Source organism: Capsicum annuum, unplaced genomic scaffold (genome assembly GCF_002878395.1).
Source record: "Capsicum annuum cultivar UCD-10X-F1 unplaced genomic scaffold, UCD10Xv1.1 ctg4853, whole genome shotgun sequence".
In the NCBI taxonomy this organism is placed as follows: Eukaryota; Viridiplantae; Streptophyta; class Magnoliopsida; order Solanales; family Solanaceae; genus Capsicum; species Capsicum annuum.
Genome location: NW_025856244.1, coordinates 42,521 through 51,024, shown reverse-complemented (window position 1 = coordinate 51,024; position 8,504 = coordinate 42,521).

Here is an 8,504-nt window from a genome sequence, read left to right as displayed (position 1 = left end):
TGACAGTTTTGATTATGAAGAATTGTTCTGGTTGACTATATCTGATAGTCCTAAAGCTGAATACTGATAACATGAGTTCTGATAACTGATAAAACTACTAACATGAGTGACTGTATCTGACAGTCCTGAATCTGATGGAACTAGCTGAGTTCTGTACTGTATCTGAGTAACTGAATCTGAGATCAGTCCCATCTAGCATATGATCTCAACATCTAATGATACTGATACTGATTGACCATAGTTGAGATCATTCCTATCCGGTGGGTGATCCTGGGGTCTATTTATAATGATAAGGATTAACTGTATCTGACAGTCCTAAATTTATACTACTAAACTGAATTGACTGTATCAGACAGTCCTGATTCTGTAACTGAAATTATGGAATGTATTCATCTAACCGACATGCCCCATACTAAGATAACTGGGTTCTAACCTGGAACCCTAGTTGTAAGGGTGTCAGTACCGTACCACTGGTAAAGACAACTGTTGTGGAGTTAGTCCTAATCTAGCGGGTGACCACTGGGATCAATCCTATACATTTAAATGCGCTAGCGGGTGATCCCTACATAGTTCTAGAACTTAGGGATTTCTTCTAGGGATCTCAGTCCTATCTAGCGGGTGAGTCCCTATCCCTAGGCTCAATTGGTGCTGAATCCTACTCCCACCTGAAAGACACTGAACTGATTAAATGAACTGAGCTGATTAACTGAACTAAACTGATTAGCTGAACTGAATTGATACTAGTGGTATTGTTTAGCATAGCTAAACTGAATTTACTGAGTTTTGTTGACTGACGAAATGTACTGAGTTTTGAGGACTGACTGAGAATACTGAATTTACTGAGATTGATTGGGAATACAGAGGTTACTGAGATTTCTGAGATTTCCTGAGTCACATAACCGACTGAGTCCTATGGATCATAGCTTGACTGAGGAGATCATGAAAACATGACATGGCTCTAGGCACACAACTAAATATTCGGGTACAAGTACCCCCAGGACACGATGAGAAGAAACTAACATAGCAAGGCTTACTTGAACATATGACCAACAACACAATTCATAATTCATATGTTGAAACACTCCATTAAACATGTTATATGCATAAACTTGTACATAAATGGGGATTTCATAATATCTTGCTAGTTAGGCACTTTTCCTTCATATAGGCACTTAATCAAACACTTGGTAGGTATAATATATGTAGACAACATTATACAACAATCAAACATCATGATTCATATCTAATTTCATCATCCAAGGTTTTTAATCCTAGGTTTACATGAATCAACATCTTTACTAGTCAATTCCACATGAAATTTATAACCAAACATGGATTAAAACTCAATTGGTCATTACCAACATGAGCAACACAAACCCAACATGAAATTCATACAAAAATCCATACACTTGAATTTGAAAAGAGATTCTTGGACTTCATGGATGAAAGGAGTCCATGAATGAACACAATACATACCTGGGATGTGATTTCTTGAAGATTAATGGTGAAATATTCTTGAATTTGAATCCCCAATTGAAACCTTAGCTTGTTCTTAAGAGACACTTGAGAGAAACTAGTATATTTTGGGTGAAAAATGGCTAAATCACGTGTTATTGGGTTTAAATATGAGTAGAAAATCGACCCTTTTAACCCTGGACACATTTTTAGTTTCTGAGAAAATTTCCCAATTTTCATCCTTTGTGTGACGCGCCACTATCGCGCCAAGTCACTGGAACTGAACAATTGGGAATCCTCATGGTGGCGCGACGCGAAGCTATCGCGTTGCCACCTTATTTGAGACCCGAAAGTTTGGCGCGACGCGCCACTATCGTGAAGCAACACTGGAAATTGACAATTGCCATTTAAGCTGGCTCCACGATGCGCTGATGGCTTAGGTGATATACTGTCTCACTAAAAAGGCTCTAACTCTTCGCTCAGGTGTCAAATTTGGTCAAATTTGGTATCGATGGAAAGCTTATTCAATTCCCCACATGATAAAAAGTGAAAAACTTGAAAATACAATACGTACAAAAGTGGATTCATCTTTCAAAGAAAGTTTCTAACATTCTTGGGAAACTTTTCAAGCTGGGAAAAGTACGGGGTATTACATTTTCAAACCTTTGAGGCCCAAAATCCACCTCACCAGTATTAAATTACAACTTTGACTTCGAGTGCCAAATGAATGAATAGATAAATGAATAAATAAAACAAAGACAATAATAAAAAAATCAAGACTTTTCAAGTCTCTTAGTGACCTCATCAATGGGTTTTGACCCATTTTTCTTGTTCGTCTATCTTCTAGCACCCGCACGCCATGTAGTGGACTTTGGATTTAAACTTTGGACTTGACTCGAAGAGGTGGTCCTCATTGACCATTACAAAATACAAAAGGAGAGGAGTCCATTTGGACTTGAGACATTTTTTGCATGCAACAAAAAGATAAAGAGAAATTAATATACATTCAAGGCATAATAGTTACATATTTCAAAGCAAAAGAAAAATCAAGAATCAATTTTTGAATTACAATGATATGCACACTTGCACACGTATAATAAGAGTAAGAGTCAATAGATAAAATGCAAATCAAAGACATACACTTCATGCCTCATGACTTATGTTCATATTAAGAATTAATAAAGGTAAAAGGAAGAAGGCCATATTCAATGAATTAATTCGAGAAACAAACAACATAAGCTTGCGAGAGTAAAGGGATGAGGCGATAAGAAAAATACTCATAACTTCTAAAATTGAACAAACATAGAAACTAATCCATAGAACAAAAGAAAATAAAGGCTAACTTTTCAAGAAAGTGAATTTTTAAATTTCAATTAAGGAGAAATTAACGAAGATTCATACATCTAAGTCATGGCCAACTTTAGGAAAAACATGTAACGACCTATGATTTATTGTTCTAAGACATCGTTGATTATCTTTTGACATTATTACTCAAAGAGAGACATGAATCAAGTCTTTAAACACACAAAGAACATGTATAACAATCCAAATGGAGTAAGAAAATTAGAATAAAAGTTTCGCACCTCTAAAAGTGAAATATCATTCAACAATCATATTATGCATGACTTGAGAATATCTAAATAATTCTATTTAGCCATAAAAATACGACCTTTCTCATTATTTTGACAAATTAACAACATGCGAAAAAAAGAAAAGAAGAAAAAGAAAAGAGGAATAAATATCTTGGATGGAAAATAAAGTTAGTACTCATCTCTTATATGAGGATTTTGAAATCCATTAAAATAATTAGCAAACAAATGACAAATTCTTGACTTTATCAATTATTATTTTTACTAAGGTGAAACAAACAATAGTAACTATATTTCCAACATAAATGAAACAACTTTACATGCTAATAACAAACATATCCGCTAACAATGAATTTAACTATGGCATGAATACGTTTTTTGAGCAAAGATCAAAACTTTATACATAATAATAAAAGAATGAAGCTAAAAGGTAAAACAATCAATATTAACTATTCTTTTCAACATAAAGAAAATAACTTTACATGTTAAAAACAAACATATTCACCAACAATGCGTTTAGACAAGACATGAGTACATCTTTTAAGCAAAGATTGAAACTTTATCTATAATAATCAAAGAATTAAAAAAAAAAGAAAGAACAATCAATATTAACTATTCTTTTCAACATAATGGAAATAATTTTACATCCTAAAAGTAAATATATCCATCAACAATGAATTTAAACAAAGCATAAGTGCATTTTTTAAGAAAAGATTGAAACTTTATTTATAATAATCAAAGAATAAAATCAAAAAACATGTACAATTATTGTTAGCTCATTTTTATACTGTGAACATGAAAATAACCATAATATCGATCAATACCACAGCTTCCTATGGCCTTCAAGGCCGTCTACAGCAAACAAAATTATAAGTACAAACTACGAAGAAGAAAAAAATAAAGAAGAAAATGATAATAAAACTAAAAAAAAAGGTGAGTTCACCTTTTTTGGGACAAAAAAATGAGACTACGAGCTTCGTTGAAATCAACCACCACCGAAAAACGTCGCCAGCAACTTAAAATTTTTTATTAGCCAACTAACTCTATGAAACAAAAAAATTTACTAAATAAAAATAACTATTTTGCTCAAAAGGATTTTTGTAACGCCCCGAGATCCCATCCCGAGATGTCACTTGGTGCTTATGACCCCGAAGGACCACAAGCTAACCCTTTTCTGATATTTGTACCTGTACACTACTTAATATCTAAAATAAATGCGAAAACTGGTCATAAGGTTCAACACATCTATACATACTCAAAACTGAAAACTGAATTAATATATCTGTCTGAAAAGCCTCTAAATTGTCTGAACTTTGGAGTTGATGGGACAGGTCCCCAACTAACTCTGTCTACTGAAAATATAAACAAAGTCTGATGCAATAATATTAAATTGAGATTTGTCCTCGAAAAAAGAGGACTCACTGCTATGACTATTGCTGCTGACTGGGACTGAACTGCTAAGGAAACTCTGGGTCCTGTGCCTCTGAACCTATGGTGCCAAATAAAATACCATAGCACAAATGCGTCAGTACAGGAATGTACTGAGTATGTAAATGAGGTAAGGCTAAATGCAAAGGCTCATGCATGCGTAATATCTAAACTGAATGATCATAAAAATGTCACACGAGAACACATACAAGAATGCATAGACCATAATCACAATCATCACAACTCTAAATACTGAACTCGAATATCATTTTACTGCAGACTGAACTTACTACTGACACTGAGATACTGAATCACTGACTTATCTGATACTGATAACTGAGGATCTGGATGCATTTACATCAAGGACTAAATTCTCCCCTTTACTGCTTTCGACTGACAGAATTAGAGATCAACCTCTCTAACGGATGATTTCAAAAACTATTATCAATGATAAGAAATATGAATATATCTGAATCTGACAATAAGGATACTCAATAGAATCTGAGACTGTGAATCAAGCCTGTATGGAGGCACATCTCTGAATATGATATCAAATAACTGTAAATGAGACCAAGCCTATCCAACGGGATGGTCCATGAATCAATGGAACTATCTGAGTTTCTCATAAAGATAGATAACTGTATCTGACAGTCCTGATTTCTGAAGATTAATACTGAAACTGTAATTGTAACTACAACTGTAGGAAGTAGTTACTTAACTGACATGCTCCAACCTACCACAGTGGGTTCCAACCTGTAACCCCAGCTGGAAGGGTGTCAATACCATGCCACGGGTAAAGATCTCTCTCTGGTCAATCCTCTCTAATAGATGACCTTTACCAGGCAGTCGACCTAAGGCAATATAATAGTCAAATACTCTTTCTCTGGAGGTGACAGCCTTTTGCCTGACGGTGACTCCTGTATTCTGTGTTGGCTACACAGTTCTGGAGGTTAGGGATTACTACTAACGACTTCGGCCTCTCTCTTTCTCTGACGAGAGGAGACGCCATCCTTTTTATCGCTCGGTGCTAGTTTCTACTCCCAACTAAAAGACTCTGACTGAATTCTTAACTGAATACAATTGAACTAAATCTGATACTGATCATGTTTATCAAATGATCTGACTGGGATACGACGAGATCACTTAGCTCCGTATTTGATAGAAATGGTATTAAATCATGGTATCTGACTGGCAATACAGAGCTTGAATAGATTATTCAGTCACTTTCGAGATTAGAATTGAACACTTCCATACTATTAGATCTGAGCTGAGTACAGGACTGAGGCTAGATCACTAGCAATACAAAGATTACAAAGATAACTGAGATTACTGAGCTTTCTTAAGTTCTACAATTGTCTGAGAATACAGAGTTCTATAGTTCACTGATTTCTGAGAATCATGGCTCGATTGGAATTATCGTGAAACTAACACATGCTCTAGACAGTAGCTAAGTTGTCGGGTATAAATACCCCCAGGACTTGATAACATAAAATAAAGCATAATCATTCTTGACTAGTCATCACCACAATCATTCATTCATTATCACAAGCATTCATTCATCATCACAATATTTCATGTATCATCACAACCATTAAGGCATGTTCACAATCATTAAAGCATCTTATAATCATTAAAACATCTCATAATCACTAAAGCATCTCTTCAAGTAATTAGGAATCATGTTATATTTTCACTCCCACAATCATTAAGACATTACCTCAAGCATTTAAGGATCAAAAACATCTGTTCATTATCACAGTCGCCAAAGGGTCACTTAAAGTATTTTGGAATCATGATCACATAATAACGTAGGGGAAACATGCTACTAGTTCATACTCCATTCAACAAAGTCTTACCCCGGTACTTCATACTTATATCGATCTTGACATGTATTTGGATATCATATGGTTCGGGGAAACTTTATACTATCACGTCAAAACTTACTTGCTAATCACTTGGCATGTATTAAAAGCTTAGCATATATCAAGGAGCACATAATTGTGGAATTTGCTATTACACATCTTCACTTGTTCACTAAAGTCCTTCAACAAACACTAGACATGCACGGGTTCACACTTATTTGGGGATTTCCAACCATCATGGAATAATTTATTCACTAAGGCATTTTATCAAACACTAGGTATGCATGGACTAGCTCCCAATTTGGGAGTTTCCTGTTCAAGATACTATAATGGACCTTATGCTTCACTTAAGCTCTTTATCAAACTTATGGGGGACATACTTTACTTATTCCACCATTTCTACACCCAAATGTCATGAACACATCATATAGAAAACAACATAAGGAAGGTTCATCACAAACATCACATGGATTCCACATACTAGGGTCAAAGCTCATGAATCTTGTAAACAAACATGAATCAAAACTCAACAACACATGGAACATCAATTTAAACTCATACAATTCATAGAATCTTACAAACATACAAATCTTTAAGTTTTGAAAAGGGTTCTTAAGCTTCTTGGATGAAAGGGATCCAAGAATCAACATCTACATACCTGGGGAAACTCTTTCTTAAAAGCCTTTGGAAAGATTCTTGATTTCTCCCTTGATTTTTGTTGAAGAATAAAAGAGGATTTAATTTTTTTGAAAACCCTAATTTTTGGAGTGAAAGAGAAAAATGAGTCTGAGATCCCGTAATCGGGTATTTATAGAGGCTAGGGAAAATGGGAAAAGACCAAAGAGACCAAAAAGCCCTTGGAATTAAACTGAAAATTCTCCGATTTAACATGCTGGCGCGACGCGTCATAATCACGCTAGTTCACTAGAATTTGGACAATTGAGAAACTGCATGATGGCGCGACGCGATGGAAATTGCGTTGCCATCTTGATTACGAACTAGAACTATACCGCAACACGGTGGAATCACAAAGTTTCACTGAAATTTGACAATTACCATTTTGGCTGGCTCCGCGATGCGCTAAGGTGCCAGGTGGCACACTGTCTCACTAAAATAGCTCTAACTCTTCACCCGAGTGTTTGATTTGGGCAAATTTTATATCGATGGAAAGCTTATTCAATGATCTGCATGGAAAAAAGTAGAAATTAGAGAAATTCCACACGATTCAAAGTATTTCATACTTAGAAAGATATTTCTGAAACTTTTAGACTTGAATTTCTGCTTAACTGAATACGCTCTAAGGCTCAGACTAGAAGAGGACTTTGCGGGGTATTATAATTTTTTTCACCTTTCTAGCCTTTTTTTTTTTTTTAATTTTCAGCCCCTATTTCTACAAAAGTAGTGGTAGTATTTATAGAAGAGAATGAAGTTTTTTTTTCTTTCCTCCACCATGTGGGAGAAAAGTATTTATAGGAAAGAATGATGATTTATTTCTTGTCATCCACCAATGTGGGAGAAAAGTCATTTAGGGTATTTTTGGAATTTAAAAATTAAAAATAAGGTGAGGTGGAAGATAATGTGGGGGGGAATTGCACAATGTAGTACAATTTTTGAATTTCAAAATTGGGAAAGGACAAAGTTGGGGGGAAATAGTACAATTTGAAATCATTTTTTGATGGAAATTGGGTAGAAGTTATGAGAGTTTTTTGGGAATTTGGGGGTTATTTAAAATATAACCCTAATTGGGATTTAAAATTTAGTCATATTCATTTAATTTTGACCAAATTAAAAATCAATAGACGAATTACATTGCAATTATGGCTAATTTGATTTTAATTATGGTCAAATCTAATAGATTGGCTAAATTAAATTGAAATTCAATACGAGCTAATACTTAATTTAATCTCGAGCTTCTTTATTTAATAAAATTAAATGCATATTTATCCAACTAAATTACTTTGATAATAAATTATATTAAAATCAAGATTTTAATCATGATATTTATTTTCAAAATAATCCTTAGTTAAAATTCAATATCTCATAGAATAAATATTTAAGTAATCAAATTATATAATCTCGTATAACTGAACACGATAATATATAATCGCTTCTTAAAATGATAAAATTATATACAAAAAATTTTTGAAAATTTTTTATTCAGATGAAATAA